Here is a 19,244-nt window from a genome sequence, read left to right on the forward strand (position 1 = left end):
GTCAGTGTCGCAGCAGATTTGCGTGAAGAAGGGCATTGTTCCCGGCTGCCGTGCTGCGTGGGTGTCTGCTGTTCTCCACGCCTAGCTCTTCCTGTGAGATAAGGGAGAGGAAATCGAGGGGCAGCTGGACTCACAGCCCAGAGTGGACAGAGCTGCTGGACACAGCTCTTCCCAGAATGGGAGGGGAGAGGGCTCTGGGGAGTGCAGCCCAAGGCCACTGTCTCCTGTCTCCTTCCGGGTGGGCGGGAGCTGCAGAGGGGGTGTGGGCTGCAATTCTCTGGCCTGCTTCTCAGGGGAAGGTGCTAGAAGCCAGGGCCTGAGGCTGCGTGCCCTGCGCCAGGGCAGACAGGCCCTCCCAAACCCATTCCCTGGTCTTGACCTCCGGGACACATGCCATGAGGTCAGCCAGTAGAAGGACGGCAGATCGTCTTGTGGAGGCTGCATGCTCCCACACCGTTGTGGGATGAATGAATGAACAAATGAGTGAATGGGGTTGTCCTGTCTCTATCTGTCCTGGCTGCTGTGACGACACCACACCCTGGGGCGCTTACAAATAACAGACATCTACTGCTCACAGCTTTGAGGCTGGAAGTTCAAGGTCCTGGCTCCGGCAGATTGGGTGCTTGCTGAGAGCCTGCTTCCTGGTTGTGTCTTCTTGCTGTGTCCTCACAGGTGGAAGGGGCACTGGTCCCATTCACAAGGCTCCTGCCTCATGGCCTAGTCACCTCCCAAAGCCCCGCCTCCTAACACCATCTTGGGGATTAGGCTTCAGTATGTGAATTTTGGGGACACACATTTAGACAATAACACGTCCCTGTCTCTGGGGCCAAGCACTCAGTAGACCCTCCGTGCTCACTTTCTGAGTGGCCATGTCTGTGGTCACTCAGTGCCCCGTGAGATGGTCCCACAGGCAGGGCGTCTCCCACCACAACTGTCCCTAGGAATAGGTGCTTGCCTTTTGGTGGCGTATCCTGGAAATTGGCCCCACCATTCAGGACCTGGGCCCGGAAGTTCTTCCACTTGTCTCACCTGGGTGTCTCCAGCTGCTGCCGCTGAAGCCTTTGCCAAGCCCTGTTCGGACTCCTCCCGGGAGTGCATGCCCAGTTCTCAGCTGCGTCCTGCAGAGGGCACTGACTGCCCTCACACCACTGTGCCCACCTGCCTCGGCCAGGGGAGTGGTGGTCAGTGCAGTCGCCCCACCCTCAGCCTTCTCAGAAGCAGGAGGCAGCAGCTGCTTCAAGCTGCGCAAAATGTGAGAGGGAAATTTAGGACAAAAGGGAGAAAATTGGAGGATCCAATTTAAATGGAGGGGTACAGAAGGCTAGCCTGCGGCCCTGGCTCATGAACAGAGATCCATGGGCGCTGCAGCTGCTGGCGGGAACCCACGTACCCAAGAACCCAAACCTGCCTGACAAGAGCCCGCTGTCTCCTGTCATGTCCCCTGGTTCCTGTGGCCCGCCTTCACTGGCCCAGGGCACAGCAGACCCCTGGGGCTGTGCTTACTCTGGCCAGTGCATCTGCCCTACAGGCCAGGCTGAGGCTGGGACGGGTGGGGAGCATGGACCACCTGGGCAGACAGGTGCCCCCGTCCAACTCCCGCCCTACCCCCTGGGCCCAGGCTGCCCAGCCCAGGGCCATGCAGGGCCTGGGAGGCGGGACCTGACCGCAGTGCCTGGGCCCATGCACTGGCTTTAGTGAGTGCTGAGCACCAGGCCCGCCTGGCAGGTCAGCTCTGCGATGCACCCGGCCAGCCGGACAAGGTGGTCCAGTGGAAGCAGAGGCTGCAACCGGAGAAGGGCTTTTCGGGAGGAGTCTGGGGGCCAGGGGAGCAAATCTTCACTCCCAGAGCAGCCTTCAGCAACTTCCAGCTGCTAGATGAAGGCATAGCCTGGTGTAGCTGCGGGGGCTGACGGTGGGGCCTTGGGTTCCCTCCCCAGCCCAGACCCAGCCCTGCCCTGCAGTACAGGTGTTGGCTGTGTCTCCCTTGCTGGGTCCTGGCTCAGCCTCCTCTGGAGCAGGGTCTGTGCCTGGGACACTGGGGACACTGGGCCCCTGTGTGTGTGTGGGGAGGGTAGTGCAGCTGAGGGACCCAGCGCCGACCTCTCTCAGGAGTTAGGGCTCTTTGGGGATCTGGGCTCTCTGACACTGATTTCTGCCTCAATGACAGACCCGTGGAGGGGTTTAGGAGGGACTGAAAGGGATGGGCGTCCCTGCCCTGGCCTGTGAGGTGAATGAACATCATAACAGTGACCGTGCCCTCCCAGGCCCTGGCAGTGAGGTGAGCTGTGGAAACAGTGGGGACCCTCTGCATGCTGATACTCCCGCCCGAGTAAAGCGCCCCGCGCCCTCCCTGTGGAGAGTGAAGGGCAGCTTTGTGGTGGCTGAGGAGCAGCCGTGTCTGTGTCTGCACATCGGCCGCACCTGGTGAGCCAGGTGAGTGTCCTGCCCCAGGAGCAGCCCTGGGCGGGCGGGCGGGCAGATGGGGTGACGGGAGCAGGGCAGACTCCTCCATCGCTCAGGGTTGGAGGCCCCGAGTCCCCAGCATCCTGCTCTCTTTGCCCATGATGCCCTCACCTGGCTCCTGCCTCCCCTGGGTGTGTCCTGAGTGCATGGTGACACGAGTCCTCATTGGTTCTGCTCCCCTGGACACACCCCTGGCCTCCTGGTGACCAGGGTCAGGAGCAGTGTCAGGCTGCTTCAGCATCAGGGTGGTGTCCCTGGGCAGCGTCCAGCAGGTGCTAGGCGGTACTGGCTTCCTGGCCCTGCGGCAGCCCGTGGAATGGAAGCTATGTCCTGGCGATGCCCTCTTCCATCCCCCAACCCCTCCACCCCACCCCTAGTTGCAGCGGCACCAGCTCCTTTGCAGGATGTTCTGGGTGGTCTGGGATGCGTTCCTGGAAGTGTGGGCTTCCTCCTGGCCCTTCCAATGGCTTTGTAGGGGCCTGGTTCCCTGCACTGGCTCTGCCCACGTGAAAGTGCCTGGCGGGTTTGGCTCCGGCCCCCAGCAGCCCTGACTGGGAGCTCCCTGGTGACGCTGGGGCTCCAGCTGCAGTGGGACCAGGGATGGATGGGGACTCATCTATTAGCGCAAAGCCCAGTCCTGAGCTAAGGCCACACCTGGTGCCCCCGGAGACCTGCTCTCCCCTCCCCCGGCCTGAGCGCCTCATTTAGGCACCCTGATTCTAAGCTATCAGGTCCTTGCCCAGAGTTTTTCAGTACAAAAGAAAACGGACAAGGATGACGATGGTCTGTGGGGACCCCCGTAGTGCCCCCAGGGCAGGGCTGGGGTCAGTCATCCCGAGGCTGTAAGCGCCACCCAGGGGACAGTTGGGGCCTCCAGGGGCAGCGGCTGCCCTTCCATCATCACTCAGCTTCCTTCCCTGGGGGAGCCCATGGGCCATGGGGCGGTGACCACATGACCACACCAGGCCAGGGAAGTGGCCCGGGAGGTGACATCATGAGCAGGAGGACCCTCCCCTGATGACCACGTGGAGTGAGTGACAGGAGCTCACTCAGTGGGCCCTCCTGCCGGCTCAGGGCCACCCTCATGCATGACTGGCTGTGACCTGGGACCATGGCTTCCCCTCTCTGCCATTCTGAGCCCTGCAGATTCTGCGTGGGGGTGGGAGGGTCTCACTGGTTTCAGGGCTTGCAGAGTAGCGACCTGTGGCCTCCCTTCTCTGTGCCACCCCTCTAAGCAGAGAGCAGCCCCAGACCCTTTGCCGGACCTGGGAAATGGGGGAGGACTTGGCTCTTTGAGTCAGAACAGTCAGGTCAGGGGAAGGGGATGGAAGCCATGTTGGGTGTCCCTCGGACTCCTCTGACTGCCCTTCAGGCCTTGACGCCACCCACCATGCCCCACGCCATCCCCAGAGGCCAGCAGGGCCAGGCTAGGGCAGCACAGCCCCTCCATGCCCCTCTCCTGGGTCAAGCCAGGCCTGCAGTGGACCCAGGCCAGGGGCCCAGCTGGGCCGTCCCCAGCAGAGAGCAGGCAGGACCTGGGAGGGCGCAGCATGTGCTCATCAAGGGCACGGATGCTGGGCGCTCGCTTCCCAGAGGGATGGGTTTCAGTGTGGACCCCGAAGGTGAGGGATGGCCCTGCCCGTGTGAGGCGCTAGGTGCTGGTGAAGCTATGGAGAGGAGCCGCACCAAGGGGCCCTTCTAGGGCGAAGAAAGACGTTTGGCTTTTGTTTGTTTTGTTTGTTTTTTTTTTGAAGATTTTATTGGGGAAGGGGAACAGGACTTTATTGGGGAACAATGTGTACTTCCAGGACTTTTTCCAAGTCAAGTTGTCCTTTCAATCTTAGTTGTGGAGGGCGCCGTTCTGCTCCAGGTCCAGTTACTGTTGTTAGTTACAGAGGGCGCAGCCCACCATCCGTTGTGGGACTCGAGGAGTCGAATCGGCAACTTTGTGGTTGAGAGCCCACTGGTCCATGTGGGAATCGAACTTGGCAGCCTTTGGCATTAGGAGCACGGAGCTCCAACAGCCTGAGCCACCGGGCCGGCCCTGGCTTTTGTTCTTGTTACCCAAACCTCCTGACCCCTATTGAGAAAGTGAAATTGCCCTTGGAGAGGCCTACGGGGTGGCAGGCCCACCTGGTGGCAGGGGTGGCCCATGGTTACACGGGAATGAGATCCAGCGGGGTCAGGGGCCAAGAGGGCGGCATGGACACATCACCTCCCCCACTTTGCGAGGCCCCGATTTACGGGGCATGGGTAGCATTCAGCCCCAGGACGCCCAGTAGCTGCTGTGGGCTGACCTTGGGGGCGCCGAGCCGGCTAGCCCCACAGGAGGTGCCCTGGCCCCGCCCTGAGTGGAGGTTCTGCTAACAGCCCTGCCTCAATTCGCTGTGCACACCCTGCCACCTGTGACCACCCTGGAAAACATATGGTTTTAGTCCTGAAGGCACCAAGTCTCTGGTTTTCCTCCCGGAGCAGACCCTGATCCGAACATGTATCTGATCCCGTGGGGCCCAGGTCTCTCTGTGGCGTCAGGTGGAGGTTCCAGGTAAGTGAGCTGCCGCCTACACGTGTAGACCCCAAGCCCCGCAATGATGCCTGGGGACAGCGTTCCTTGGAGTCCGGGGTCTAAGCTGCCAGAGTGTCCCCTGTCAGTCCTTGGACTGCCTGGGCCCACAGCTGGTGGCCCGCAGGAACTGTGGGTCTCAGGCAGGGCCCAGGGGTGGACAGAGGAGGTGGGGCAGTGAGGAAAGGGACCCAGGACAGCAGTGTGGCTCCAGAAGCCACTAGAAGGTGTTTGGAGGAGGAGGCTGGGCCGGCTGTGTGGTCAGATGCTGAGAGGTTAAGACAAGATAGGGGACAGACCACTGGATTTGGGGCACTGGGGACAGTGGGGCCTCCATCCCTGTGCCTTTGACCCCCAGCCGCATGTGGTCTGACTTCCCAGGGCCTTGAGTCTGGAGCAGCAGCTGCCACTTGTCAATTCCGCCCAGAGGGTCCCACCGCAGGCTTGAGCCCCCCAAGTGTTCTCCCATCTTCCCCATCTGAGGAAATGGCCACCACAGGCTACCTGCCCGGCCACAGTGTGGGTGCTCCCCTCCTCCTGGCTCCACCTCCAGGTCCAGTCCAAGCCCACTCAACCCTCCCTGGGCCCTGGTAGAGCCATACACAAGGGTGGAAGGCTCACTGGACATGCAGAAAGAGGCAGAGTCCAGGCCCGCTGACCGGCCCTGCATGCGGCCCCTTCCCGTGCCACCCCCCTTACCCCCCTCCCACTGGGATCCTGTTCCTGGCGACATCTGAATAGCTGTGCCCCTGCCCTATCCACCCACCTCCTGCTCACCTCTCAGACCACCCCTCCACCAGCCTCCTCCTCTCAGGGCCTGCATTGCACTTGTCTGGTGGAAAATACTCGTAAGAGTAACCATCTCAGCCACGTTTCGGTGCCAGCTCAGTGGCATTAGGCACAGTCACCCTGTCGTGTGGCCACCTCCTCCGTCATCTGCAGGACTTTCTCATCTCCCCAAACTGACACTCTGTCCCTATTGAACACTCACTCCCACCCCTCCCCAGCCCCGGCCCCCCATCTACTTCCTGTCTCTGAATCTGACTCCTCTGGGGACCTCCTGTGAGGGGGTCCTGCAGGGTTTGTCCTCCTGGGACTGGCTCGTTTCACTGAGCACAGTGTCCTCAGGGTCCATCCACGTGATAGCGGGTGTCAGGACCTCCTTCCCTTTCAGGGCTGTGACATTCCACTGTGTGGAAGGACCCCGTTTGGTGTATCCGGTCCTCTGTCAGTGGACACTGGGGGTGCTCCTACCCCACCGCCGGCTGCTGTGGACGTGGGGTGCAAATCTCCCTCTGAGACCTGCTTCCAGTTCTTTTGGTTTGTACCCCGGAGTGAATTGCTGGGTGACAGGGCCATTCTCTGCTTCATGTTTTGGGAGCCGCCAGGCTGCTTTCTACCCGGCGGCACCATGGTACGTTCCCTGCAGCGCTGCCACGGTCCAGTTTCTCCCCATCCTCCCAGCACGGTTGTTTCCTGTTTGTTTGTTTCGAGCCATGCTGATGGGGGAAAGTGGCATCTCTGTGTGCACAGCACTTTTTAGTCTGTGGTACTTTTCAGGTTTGTTTTTCACAGGAGCCCCAGGAGAGCAGCCCTGGCCCCGGCTCCCATCCTGTCCGCGGCTGAGGACCAGGCCGGCACACTGTGCTGAGGACCTGGGCGTCTTTCTGTTCCCTCGGGAGGCAGGTGCGCTGGCCTCTTCGCCCCGACCACCAGGAGGCCTCGCCTGCAGCCCTCCCAGGCTGGCAGAGCTCCGTCTCCCGGTCCTAGGGGCCTGGTGAATCCATCTGCTCACAGTTGGAGTAGTTCAGCTGTCCAGGGTGCCCCAAGGAGGGGCCCAGCGCTATAAAAGACAGCTGGGGGTTGGTGGCTTCCCTCAGGACCCCAGTGGCTTCCCTCAGGCCTCCAGTGGCTTCCCTCAGGACCCCGGTGGCTTCCCTCAGGACCCCAGTGGCCTGCAGGATGAACCAGTGGGCGTTCACTTGCTAATACAGGGAGAGATGTCCCAGGCAGGGGAGTCTTGAGTGGAAAGGCTTGGTGACAGCGGGTGCAGGGGGAGCAGCCAGCAGGACAGGTGGCCTGTGTCTGCAGGGAGAGAGGGTCTGGGGGGAGGACCAGGCTGGGGAGGGGGCAGAGGCCCACCGCTCTGGCCTGGTGCGAAGTCACTGAGCACAGAAGGGACAGAGGCCTCCCAGCCCTTCTCCATTTTGGCTGCCCCGCCCCCTGCCACACCTTGTCCCCAGCTGTGTCTGCAAGACAACCGGACTCTTCCATCAGAACACAGGAGCTCAGCGTGCTCCTTCTCACATGGGGTCCGGTCAGCCATTCCACCATCTGAAGGGGGAATGAGGGCTGGGACCCCAGGAGTCTGTTGCCAGATTCCCTGGAGGACAAGCTGGGTCTAGTGTGGGTTAATGCCCCCCAGCAAGGCCGTGCAGGGGTGTTGGGCACCCGACCTGCACACTGTTCTTGCTTCAGAGCAAGCACAGCAATGGCACCCAAAAGAGCCACCAGTGGCCCCAGGTGTCTTGAGTCCAAGGCCACAGAAGTCGTGCAGCCCACATGTCCCCAGAGGGGAGCAGAGGGACTCTGGGGGGATGTTTTGAAGGGGGTGGGTTGCCCTGTCTGGGGTTCTCACTGATTCTCCAGGATCACATCCCAAGAATGGAAATGGCAGTGGGAGGGTCCCCGAGCCAGCAGCCGGGGGCCACCTGCCTCCAGGAAGCTGGGCTGCAGGCCAATTTGTTGGTGGTTCTTGGGGGGCAGGGGCAGGGCCCTTTAGACCCACAAGCCCCAACAGCACCTTCCCATGGTTTCACCCCTAAAGCAGGAATCTCCACACAATGCCACCCTACGGGCTGGCACCTCAGCTCGTCACCAGGGCTCAATGGGCAGGATCTAGGCTGGTGGGTGGCCTGTGAAGCCCTGCCCGTGTCCAGAGCGGTGTGAGGCATGGGCAGGTCTTATCTCCCTTGGCCCAGGAAGCCTCCGATGATCCCCTCAAAGGCTCAGCAGGTGCCACCTGGGGTCCTCGGCAGACTTGGGGGGAGTGCTGCCTGCCCAGGGTTGGCCACAGGGTGAGGTCAGGACGTTTTAGTATTAAAAGAGGTGGTGGCCTCAACTTGAACCCTGAGCTGGGGGTGGGACAGGCAAATACCAGCTGCTAAACTGAGGGCCTGACTTCCAGCCCTACTTAGGTCCCAGAAGCGCAGGGGAGGTTGAGGGCACGCTCAAATCCTGACCTCGAGGGGATGGCTCGGGCTGCTAGCCCCCCTGCACTGCCTGGTTGGCACAGAGCAGGGTCCTAACAAAGGGGCGCTTTGTGGGCTGCTGGCGTATGGCCCTAAACCGGGCGGCTGTGCCTATCCCGGAGCCCCACTGGGGGGTGGGCAGAAGGGAGCTTTGGCTCTTTTGACAGCTGCTGGGTCAGTCGGGGTTGGGTCTTTGATAACTGCCCCTGCTCCTGACACCTACAGAAAAGGCGCCACGGCTCCACCCCACACAGGCTGAGGAAGCCCCCCGGCAGCTTCTGATGGTGGATTGGGACCCGAAGTCTGCGGGAGCTAAAACAGATTAATACGTTTCCTCCCACCTCCTAAATTCTTCTAGCTGGGCTAATAATCACACGAACAGAGACAGATTAGCAGGAGAAAATCAGTTTTAACGCACGTGCATGGGGAATTCACGTAGCATGAAAATCTAGAGGCAGCGAGGGAGGCAACACTGGGCTCTATGACATTTTGGACACAGGATAAAAGGGGGTTGTGGTCTCATTTCAGAAGTGGAATGCGCGACTCACAGGGAGCTGAGGAAAAGTGGAACACACATGGCAGGGACATGCTTGCTGGGCAACCCGGAAACACTGGGGCTGGGGCATCTAGCTACCAGGCCCTGCCCCAAGGCCCCCTACTCACCACGTTTAATTCCAATTAGGCTCAGGTGAGCACCCGAAGACCCCCTCCTGCAGCAGCCTTTGCACCTGAATCTCTTGGGTAGGAAGAGGAAGGCTCAGAAAGGTTCTTTCTGAGTCTTGCATCTTAATAAACAGCTGAAATATCAACACCCCAAAGGCAGCTGCAGGGAGGCCAAACTTTGGTTTCCTTCAAGCCAACGGGTCCCTTTGCCCCAGTGAGGTGCTCGTTGGAGGATAAGAGACTGCTGCGTGCGAAGGCCGGCCATGTCCCCAATGGCCTTTCCATGCCCTATGCCCCTAGCAGGGAGGCCCTGGGTGCCATGGGCTCCTGACCAGGACAGGCTGCCAGGATGCTGGGCGGGCCTTCGACCGCTGCAGTCTGTTCTCAGCACGGCAGTCAGAGCCCAGAGTCTGACCCTGGGTCCCCTGCCTGCCGCTTCCCTTCCTGCTGACCAGGTACCTGGACACTGAGGATGGGAAAGAGGCACCAGAACTCAGGCAGGTGGCACAGGGCTCTGGCACCTTGTCAGCGAGGGCACAGCACCCCTCAGGCTCCCATTCTCTGCAGCTGTGCCACGCACGCCATTGGGCCAGCAATAGGGCAGTGAGCAAGATGGGGAGCCTGTCCCTGCAAGGGCTGTGAGTGTCAGAGTGGATTAGTGCCAAGGCTGGGTCAGGGAAAACCGAGGCAGTGGCCTGATCTGGGAGCCCCACGATCCAGGGACATCTGGGCAGAAACCCAAAGGAAGTGAGAGAATAAGCTCAGGGATACTGGGGGAAGAAGCTACAGGCAAGTGGGAAAGCAGGTGCCATGGCCGCAGGCAGAGGCTGCCAGCAGTTGGGGGGACCCGCGCAGAAACCAGCGTGGCTGGAGCTGCAGAGGTGGTGAGCAGGGTGAGTGTGGGCTGGGGGACCAGGTCCTGACACCGTGAAGACTGGGGCTTGTGTTCTGAGGAGGGAGGGAGCTGAGCAGGGGAGGGATGTGTGCTGCCTTGTTGAGAAGCATCTCCATGCTGCCGAGTGGGACAGACCCAGGCAGGAAAGACAGGGAGGTGGGGGGACCAGCTACGGGGCTGCTGCAGTAACCTGAGGAGAAGGGGTTGCACTAAGAGAGTAAGAGGGACCTTTATAGCCAAGCTGCCAGGCTGGGGGACAGACTGGATCTGCGGTGTGAGAAAGGTGACAAGGAGAAGCCCAAGGCGAGGGGAGAGGGGGAGGCCTGAACTGCTGCAGGAATGGAGCTTCCAGAAGGATGAGCTGCCATGGAGGTGGGGGGAGCAGTTCTGGGGCTCCGCCTGGCCATGTCACGTTTCAGATGGCCGTCCACCACCCAAGTGGACAGGTCGAGGGGGCAACTGGCTAAGTGAGTCTTGATGGGCCTTAATCCTTCTATATGAGCCTTGGCTGGAGGAAGTAAGCTTCTTGCCAGAACTGACGCAGCCGTACATGCAGACCTACCCTCCCACTGCATTCAGTGCGAGGGACCGTGCACCCCTGAGGTCCACACACAGCCCTGGGGATCCCAGCCCACAGGGTGGGAGCCTCTGAACGAGTGGAGCCCAGGAGCACAAGAGTGCAGCCGGCAGAGTTTGGCTGTGTGGTCGGGATGGTCTTGTCAGGATCACTGTGAAAATGACGGACTGGTGTGGACACCAGAGCCCACAGCTCCCTCCTACATGGGAGCCCAGCTCCATTTGGTTGCTTCTCTGACAGGTCTCACTGAGCACTCAGCCACCACAGGACCTCAGCAGCGGCACCTGGCAGGGAACCAAAGTCTTCCACCATCTAGGGGAGGACAGACAGATAATCAGGCGAAAGCATGGCTCCCAGTGCACCCAGAGCCCCACCCGACACCCCACCTTGGTGGCTCATCAATTTGCAGATTTATGTGACTTCACTCTTCTCTCCAACTGGATGTTCTCTGGATAAAAGGGGGGGGGATTAGGCCTCAGGCCATGGAAGCCCAGGACCAGATGCCTGGTTGGGCCTCCCTGAGTGGAAAAAACCCTTGTCGGCATCTCAGAGGGGCTGCGGGGCTAATCGGGTCTCTTGGGAGGGGACTGTGGCCTCTGGCCTGCGTGTCAGCCAGCAGCAGGCTGACTGTCGTGGAGTGATGGAGCTGGGCAGGCACCATGTGGCCTGGGTCAGGTCCCGTCCTGCCCTGCCTGCGTGGGGACCTGAATGAGTGAGCCCTAAGCTGACTGCATTTTCTTCCTAAGCTGCATCGTTCTCACCAGTAAAACAGGAATAAAAAGAGAGCTAACCTCACAGGATCACTGTGAAAATTAAGTTAGATAACGTGCAGAACACAGCAGAGGCCTGGAACTTGGAAGGCGTTCAGCATCAGCGTTTAAAATGTGCGGGTGTAGGATGCGTCATCCTTGGGGGACAGGTTCTGGTTATCTTTTGTCTTCTAAAAGCTTTCCTTTTTCAAATGTCCTTCATTAAGGAAGAAAGAATTTCATTAGTATTTGGAGAATAAAAGTGATAAATCAGATTGTACTAATATGGGAGCCATCTGCCCCCAGGCCTGTCCTCACCTGGTGACACAGTCACACCTTCAGACCCTGTGTGAGTCCCATCCACACAGCCGCCTTACCTGGCCACGGGAGGACCTCAGGGCCTAGTGAATGGCTTCTTGGGGCCTGATCCCTGGGCTAGAAGCGCCAAGCCGTCTGCCTCTGCTCACACATGTCATTTGTAGAAGCCTGGATTGCCCAGGGGCCCCAGGGTTTGCAAGCTGAGATTCTAAATAGCGGGGAGGAGCCAGAATCCTGGGCTGCTGAGCTGTAGGGGTGGGGGGGGGGCAAGGGCAGGCACCGGCTACCCCCACCTGGCCCCAGAACCTCTGCTGCTGGTCCCTGTGCCGAGCAGGCTGCTGTGTGGGCAGGTTACCTGTCCCTCTCACCTTGCACATCCTGGACTGGAAGCACACGCCAGGGACAGTGTCCAGAGGATGGAGTCCCCCCAGCACAGTCAGGGTGCCCTGAGGTCTTAGAAGTGGCAGTGGGCTGGGCTGAGGGGTGTGGGACCTGGGACCGTGTTTAGGACCTGGGACCGTGTTTAGGTGTAAGAAGGGTTCTGAGGGCACACCGGGAAAGACCTTGAGGGTTCATCCCTATCCCCCAGAGGGCAAGGCAGGGGTGAGCTGGTAGGGGGATGTTTTCTGTGCAGACCCTGAAGTTGGGGTTGGGGGTGGGTCTACAACCAAGGTCAGGACCTAGTGTGAGGCTGGGAACCAAGCTTCTGACCTTTGTCCTAGGAATGACCTTGGCTCACTGTCCTGCAGGGCTTTAGCCTCTGACCCCAAGGGGCCCAGAATGTGCTCTGGGAGGATGGGCTGGCATCTTGCTCTTCCTGTGAACCCCCTTCTTCTAGGGACCCCATGCTCAGGATCACTGTCCTGGTACCGCCCCCATTTTCCTGGAGGACCCTTGTGAGGGGGAGGGAGCTTTGGAGGACCACTGCAGCCTGTCCTGACTCCAGGACCCAGGTTAGGGTGGGACGACAGAGGAGTGGCGTTTGCGGATCCCTTGGAGTTTGCGACCAGTTTTATTTATGCACACTTGTTTTAAAAACCGCACCTCTGTTCACAGGTGGGTGGTGGGAGTGATTAATGAGCCAGTGCGCCCGGATCACGCCGGGCCTGAAAGCAGACCGGGCCGTGTCTCCGCAGCTCGCATTTCCCGGCCCTGCGCAGGAGACGCAGGCGCCCCGTGGTTCGCCCGAGGGCGCTCCCGCATCCCCGGTTTCCATAACCGGCCCCGGTGTCAGTGGCGGCGGAGGCCGCGCACCCCTTCCGGCCAGCAGCCCCACTTGGCGCCGCATCCCGGAGGCTGCTTGGTGCAAACGCGGGGCGTGGCGCTCCAGGCCCCGGGGGAGGCGGGGGCCGGGGCTCCGCGGGTCCGTGCGGGTGCCGCAGGGCCGGGGAAGCTGTGGGTCCGAGCCGCGGTCCTAAAGTGCCCGGCAGCCGAGTCTGGCCCCGACCCAGTGCCCCGCGCAGGGTCGGACGCCCGGAGTTCCGGAGGGCGGCGCTCAGGGGAGTCGGGGAGCTGCCGCCGCCCACCAGGCCCGGGACCCTCGCGTCCGGGATCCCCTGGCCCAGCCCACTCCCCGCCCCCTCCCCGGGACAACCCTCCCGGGCGTCCACCTGGCGGCGAGTGCGCGCGCGCTCGCCCGGCGCGCTGTCCCTTTAACCGGCCCGCGGCGCCTCCCCCGCGCGCCCCGCCCCGCGGTGCGGCCGGTGCTGGGCGAGGCCGGAGAAAGTCCATGTGAGCGGAGCGCGCGGACGCCGGAGCACTTCCTGCCGCCGCGGCCGCCGCTGCCGCAGGCCGGACCGGGCCGGGCGCCCGCAGGTACGCCCAACTTGACGCCGCGCGCCGGGGTCGCCGCCGCACTTCCCCAAACTCCGCGGCGCCGGCCGCCCTCGCTGCCGCAGTGCCTGCCGCCGGCCCGCAGCCCAAGTTCGCGCTGCGCGTCGGCCGGGCCGAGGTAGCCGCGGGGCCCGGGCCTGGGGAGGCGTCCGGATCCGGGCCGGGCCGCACCGCCGCCCCACCGAGCGGGCAGCCCGGGCTGCGCACTACGGGCAGACCCCAGCCCAGGGCGTCTCCCCTCCCGCCGGCTTCTCCAGTCACTCGCCGCCCACACCGCCCCCCCATCCCCGCGCTGGGTGGACGGAGACCGGCCCTCAGGGGTGGGGAGGCCCGGGTGTGTTTGGCCCCGGGCCGGGGCCGAGGGGACACACACCTCCCTCCCGGGCGGGGGTCCGACGCGGGCCGCGCGGCTGCGCATCAGCCCGGCCTTGCGCCTCTCCCTCCTGGTCCCGGTGGGCCCCCTTCCGGGGGCGTCTCTGGACCCGTTCCCCCCTTCGTGCGGACCCCAACCTGGGAGAACGTGGGGGGCGGGCTGCACTGGGGGGCCTCCTACCTGAAATTCGCTGCTGTGTGCCTGCGTGGAAGCTCTTGGGGCCCAAGCCCTTTCTCCAGGAAAGCTCAGAGGTGAGCTCTGAGCCTGTTACCCACTGACCGCCTCCGCCAAAGCCAGGGCAGGGGGCCCAAGCCTGTCTGATGGTGTGGGGGTCGTGAGGTCAGAGGGCACTTCCAGTCTTCTCTTGGGCTCCTCAGAAGTTTGGTCTTGGGGCTGGCCATTGCCAACTCCACCCTTAAAACCTGTGGGTTTGCAGCGTGGGTCGGTCCCCTGGAGCTGGGCTCAGGCCATTCCCACAGCCGCCATCCTCCCGCCCCCCCCACTGCCCCCAGGGCCCCTGATCTGAGATGTTTCGCCCACATGGGCATTTGGCTTTTTCTTTCTAGTGGTATTTTTTGGGACCCGTTGGGCATCCAGCTGCGGGTCCTCTGGCTGCACATTGTAGCTGAGTCCATTCTTTGTGTAGTAGGGGGCTGGGTGGGAAGGCCTGAGGCAGCTCTTCTTCCTGCCCCCCCTGAGGCCACCATTTGGTAAAGCACACCCCTGTGCCCCCATCCTTAGCACCACCCCCACCTGCTCTGTGCCTGTCTGTCTGGTCCGCCCTCAGTCTCTCTCCAGGTCTCCCCTCCTTTTCCCTCCCTCCGTCCAGCCTGTCCAGATGATGACAGTGTAGTACAGCGGTTCTCAGCCAGCTGATTGTCTCTGGGTGAGGTGTTAGTAAGACTCACAAGGACGCCAGGAGGGGCAGCTTCCATTATGGCCCCGTTTTACAGATGGGGAAACAAGGCTTGGCAGGAAGGATTAGGTGAAGGGTCAGGCAGCTGCCAGTCCTTCCATCTTCCCACAAACCACCTTCCCCTTCTCCCTGTGACCCACCGAACTGCTCTGTGGTGCCTGTCCCTCCAGGAGGCCTGCGGGCATTTCCCTGTGGGTCATTCTGTTGTTGGATGGCACCTTGGCTGGAGCCTGAGCCAAGGAAATAGAAGGAGGTGAGACCCAGGGCAGTTGGCCCCCTGATGTTTCTGTGAGCCGGCTGGAAGGAGCACAGAAGTAGCACAAGATACCACTTGTCACCTTTCCGCGGCCAGAGGTCTATTCTCCGTGGTCACACCCAGGGCGGGGACGGTGCTGGACGAGGTGTCTGATGCTGTGCTGGCCGTGCCGGGCCCGTCCATCCCATGGAGCCATTTAGAGCCTCCTGAAGGCTATGTGAGGGTAACTCACATTGGAGCAGCCGACCATCACTTGTCTGCACGGAAATACTTCCGGGCTCTTTCTCACAGATGTGCTCAGAGGGGCCCTCTTTGGGAGGTGGGCTCATGGGTGACATTTTACAGAACCCTTTAAACCTCTCTATTTTCCAACTAAAACGTGAGTGTGCATTATTCACATCAAAGGGACGATGACAGGGACCTTTGCAGCCTGGGTTCCTTTTGCCGGGTTTGTGCCATGGGCTGGGGGGTGCCCAGTACGCCTCAGGGGACAGAAGGTAAGCACTGTGACACTGATCCTTTCAAGGATGTTCCCAGACTCCCCTCTGACCCCCGATGGGATACCCAGGACAAAGCCACTGCCCGCCCCGCTGTCCGTTGCATCAATTGGGTCAGATCTCAGCCACCTGAGGCCTCATTGCCTCCACCCGTGACAGCACGTCGTGTCCACGCCTCCCCTGCAGCCCACCCCAGTCTGCCCCTTCCATCTCCCCCTGTGCTCTCTTGCCGGGGCTCAGCTCCGTCCTGACCCTCCCTGGCTGTGTTGTCCACTGGGCTGCAGGAGTGGCTGAGCCACTCTGGCTGGGGGCAGTGTGGTGAAGCGTGAGCTGCAGCCCAGGTCATAGCCCCTTGCTCCAGAACTCTCCAGCATGTTTCTCGTGAGATCAGGGCCTTCTGCACACCCCCCGTGTAAGGGGCATAGTTGGGAAGTGTTAGCTGGCCTGGGCCGGCCTCATGCCTGTGGTCAGCATCCCCAAGGAGTGCCCTGGGCCCAGGAACTCGGGGCTGGCCTTTCAGGCCTGGTCTTTTGAGGGAGAGCAAAGCCCTGTGGTGTGGTGCCACTGGGGGACGTTTCCCAAGAGCTTGTAAAGTCGGGTTGGGTGTGGGGTCTGCCTGTTTAGGGCTGGCTTACTTGGGCCTCTGCCTGTGGAGTCTTTGTGCCACTTGTCCCTGGGAGCTCTCCGAGCACCTCCTTCCTGCATGGCATGCTTTTCCAGGGACCCCTGGGTGCTCCCTGAAATGAGCAGTCTGGCCCTCAGGTGCTGCCAGGTGGGGCTGGAGCTTGTGGTTAGAGCCAGAGTCTCTATTTGGCTCTGTACCCCAATTCAGAGAGGCATGGCCCGCACCGTGACCCCTGGGTGAGGCCTGTGTCTCACCCGCCCCTCCCCAGCCTTGGACCCCAGGGTGCTATCTGGGGAAAGCACTGGGCTAATGAGGCCCGAGGAACTGCCTACCTCCCGAGCAGGGCGGGCATCCTGTCACCTCTTCTTCTCGTTTAGCAAATCCTCGCTCTCACCAGGCCTGGCTCTGGATGAGATCATTAGCAAAATATGCTCCTGGGCTGGCCGCTGGGCTCCCCCACTGTGTCACCTGCAGCTGCTCGTAGGGCTGGTGGCTGGCCTTCCTCTGCGGGGGGCCTCTGGCTTTTCAGGTTTTGAAAGTGGGTGCCTGTGGGTGAGGGTCTCTGAAGGGAGGGGCGGGGTGGGCACCAGGGGGTCTGGAAGTGTTTGGGACGTGAACTTTGGAGCATGGCTCCCTGGTGGCCTGTGGTTGGCATTCTCAGGATGAGGGCAGCACCCATGAGGACAACGGGTCCCATCGCTGCCGGCCTGAAGCACATGTGCACAGGAGAGGGAATCTGGGCTCTCTGGGTCCCTGCTCAGAGGTCTCTCCAGGGTCCTCTGTGGGCTTGGGTGGGCTGCTTGCCCTCTCTGAGCCCTGGCCTGGCCTTTGTGTTGTGATGTACTTAGTGGCTTCCTTAGTTCGGGCCTAGGTGTTGGTGAGCAGGACCAGCCTGGAGCCTCTGTGTAGGATGGGCTTGGCCTGGGGACCCCCTCAAGATACCCCCTCCCAGGAAGTGGGCTGTGGCCAGCGAGGGGCGTGTGCCCCTTTAAGGGGAGGCTGCTTCTCAGTGTACAGGGAGGATGGAGGCATACTTTTCTCTGAGGCAGCGTCTCTGGTCCCATGGGGAGCAGAGGCTGGCTCTGGGTCTCTGAAGGAATCTTTCCCCTCCCCCTCGGCCCAGTGCCTGGCATCCAGGAGGGCACATGGCCATGGATGGGCCGGGAGCTTCTGGGCCCTGCCCAGCGCCTGCCTGTGTGCCTGGGAAGCAGGCAGGGCCGGGGGCGGGGACCACAGGGGCCTGAAAGTGTCCATATATAGTCACTGGGGTGAGCAATGAGCTGGGCTGCGGGGCTGTGTCCCAGGCCCAGGGTTGGCCGGCCCCTAGGCCCAGCCACCCGGTCCCTGAGGGCGGCCTGGATCTGGGGGAGGGGGTGGTGCTGAGGGAAGCTGGATTTGGGGCAAAGCGTCAGATATAGCAGCAGGCACAGGCTTAGTGCTGTAGGAGTGTTTGTTGATTGAAAATAAAAATTTCCTGGGCCCATAGTAGTCAGAATCAAGTGTATTTCTGGAGACAACATCTTTGAAAATTGGAGGCAGTAATGTGTGGCTGCCCCGTCCAGGGCCATCTGGGGCCCCTCACTGTGGGTCTTGGGGGCGGGATGCCTACTTGTCTGCAACCCCAGTCCTTGCCCCACAAAATGGCCCTCTTATGATGGTGGCACCTCCAGATGTCCCCTCCCCATCCCCACGGTACCAGGGGCTTCTGCCCAAATGGCTGGTATTTCCAGGGGTCCTCTGGGCCATCCGCTGTGGCTGTGAGTCCCCATCCTGGCTCTTGGAAGCTACCACTCAGCTCCCGGTCCTCGCCTTTCCCTGTCTCTGTGCCTAGAAGGGAAAAGTGACAGCCTTTGCTGCATTCCTGACTTCTGTGCTGTTAAAAAATCACACTGTTAACATAGTTTTGCTCATTTAATTTAGTTTCCATTGCACTGCTAAGCGCCTTTGTTAAATTTTGTATATTGATACTTTTTGTTGTTGTCAGCAGTTTTTTCTTTCTCTTTTTTGATATAAAGCCATTAGGGTGAGAGAAGATTAAAAAGATACATTACAATTAAAATGTTAATGAAATCTGCATCATATAACTTTTGAAACCCTTTAGGCATTAATCTTGCCTGTGTCATGTCCATTAACTTTGGCTATTCTTATTCCACACTGACCCCTGCTGAGAGATTTGGGCTATAATTGGATTTTTTTTAATACAAAAAGAAAAAAAAAGGCTTTTAAGAAAATAGAGGTTGAGTGGTGGCCTTGGCTCCTGAATGTAGAGAAAGGAGAGGCGCGGAGCAGGGGCGTCCTCTGTCGGGCTCCCATCTGAGTGGGCGGTGCGTCCCTCCCAGGCCCTGGGCCGCCTGCCCCTGGAGCTCCTGGCCTGGCCCTCTCTCCTTCCCAGTGGTTCCCGGTCCCTCCATCCACGTGGACCCTTCCCCCACCCCGTGGCCCCAGGGGGCACCGAGTGTGGATGTGTGCTCAGTGCTGGGTCTGTAGTCTTCCAGGTCACTGCTCCCAGGCCACTGTTGTGGTGTGGGTGTGCGATGAGCCCTGATGTGGGGCTAAGGGGTGACAGATCACCCCTGGCCCGGCCTGAGGTGGAACATGGACATTCCAGTGGAACTGGAGCCTAAAGGCTTGAGTTCTCAGGATTCTGTGTCCCCCACATGTCGCATGGAAGTCTGGCCTCGTGGGTGCTGGGATCTTGAGCATGAGGCTGGGGAAGGGGGAGCCCCCCTTGCCTATTCCCAGGGCACTTGGGACCCCAGCATGACGGGCAGTAGATGCCCCGTGAACTTCTCAGCACAGACTCACCTTGGCCGTGGCCGGAGCCAGTGGTGGTTCAGACCTGGGCAGTGCCCTCGCCTGGGTGAGGCTCCGGCAGTGGGGGCATGGGTGGCCTGTGGCCTGTGGCCTATGGTGTCCGGGTCCGGCAGCTGGGTGGGCTTTGGTGGGCCCCGCTGCTGCAATCACAGTCGTCACGCTGGGAAGCTGGTCATGTGGTTGGCAGTGGGGCTGCAACAGACAGATTTCATGTCTGTGTGTTTTTGCAACACCTTTCTATAAAGGGAAACATAATTTAAAATATGATTACTTAGTGTTGTAACAGCCGCCTCAGCGCTCCACGCTATGTCGAGATCATTATCAGAGGTTGATATTAACTTGCAAAGAATATTATGCAAATTGCCCGCTGGAAACCTTCTCCCAGGATGCGTGTGGGGCGCGGGGCTGGTCCCTCCAGGAGTGACATGGTCCCGGACTCACCAACCAGTGG

At 60.9% G+C, this 19,244-nt stretch overlaps 1 protein-coding gene and 1 long non-coding RNA gene across 2 annotated transcripts in view; both read left to right on the forward strand.

Annotated features, from left to right (window-relative positions):
* Positions 1 to 280: 280 nt before the first annotated feature.
* LOC141571214 (uncharacterized) lies at positions 281 to 9,144 on the forward strand. Its single transcript, XR_012496011.1, has 3 exons — positions 281 to 2,433; positions 4,834 to 5,008; positions 6,602 to 9,144. It is a non-coding gene; the product is annotated as an uncharacterized LOC141571214 (long non-coding RNA).
* Positions 9,145 to 13,137: 3,993 nt separating this feature from the next.
* NACC2 (NACC family member 2) overlaps positions 13,138 to 19,244 on the forward strand; it is a 64,458-nt gene continuing 58,351 nt past the window's right edge. The window contains exon 1 of the mRNA XM_074331369.1: positions 13,138 to 13,294. The gene's annotated coding sequence lies outside the window, so the exon portion shown is untranslated. The remainder of the gene's footprint in view (positions 13,295 to 19,244) is intronic.

The sequence above is a fragment of the Rhinolophus sinicus genome, linkage group LG04 (genome assembly GCF_036562045.2).
Source record: "Rhinolophus sinicus isolate RSC01 linkage group LG04, ASM3656204v1, whole genome shotgun sequence".
Classification (NCBI taxonomy): Eukaryota; Metazoa; Chordata; class Mammalia; order Chiroptera; family Rhinolophidae; genus Rhinolophus; species Rhinolophus sinicus.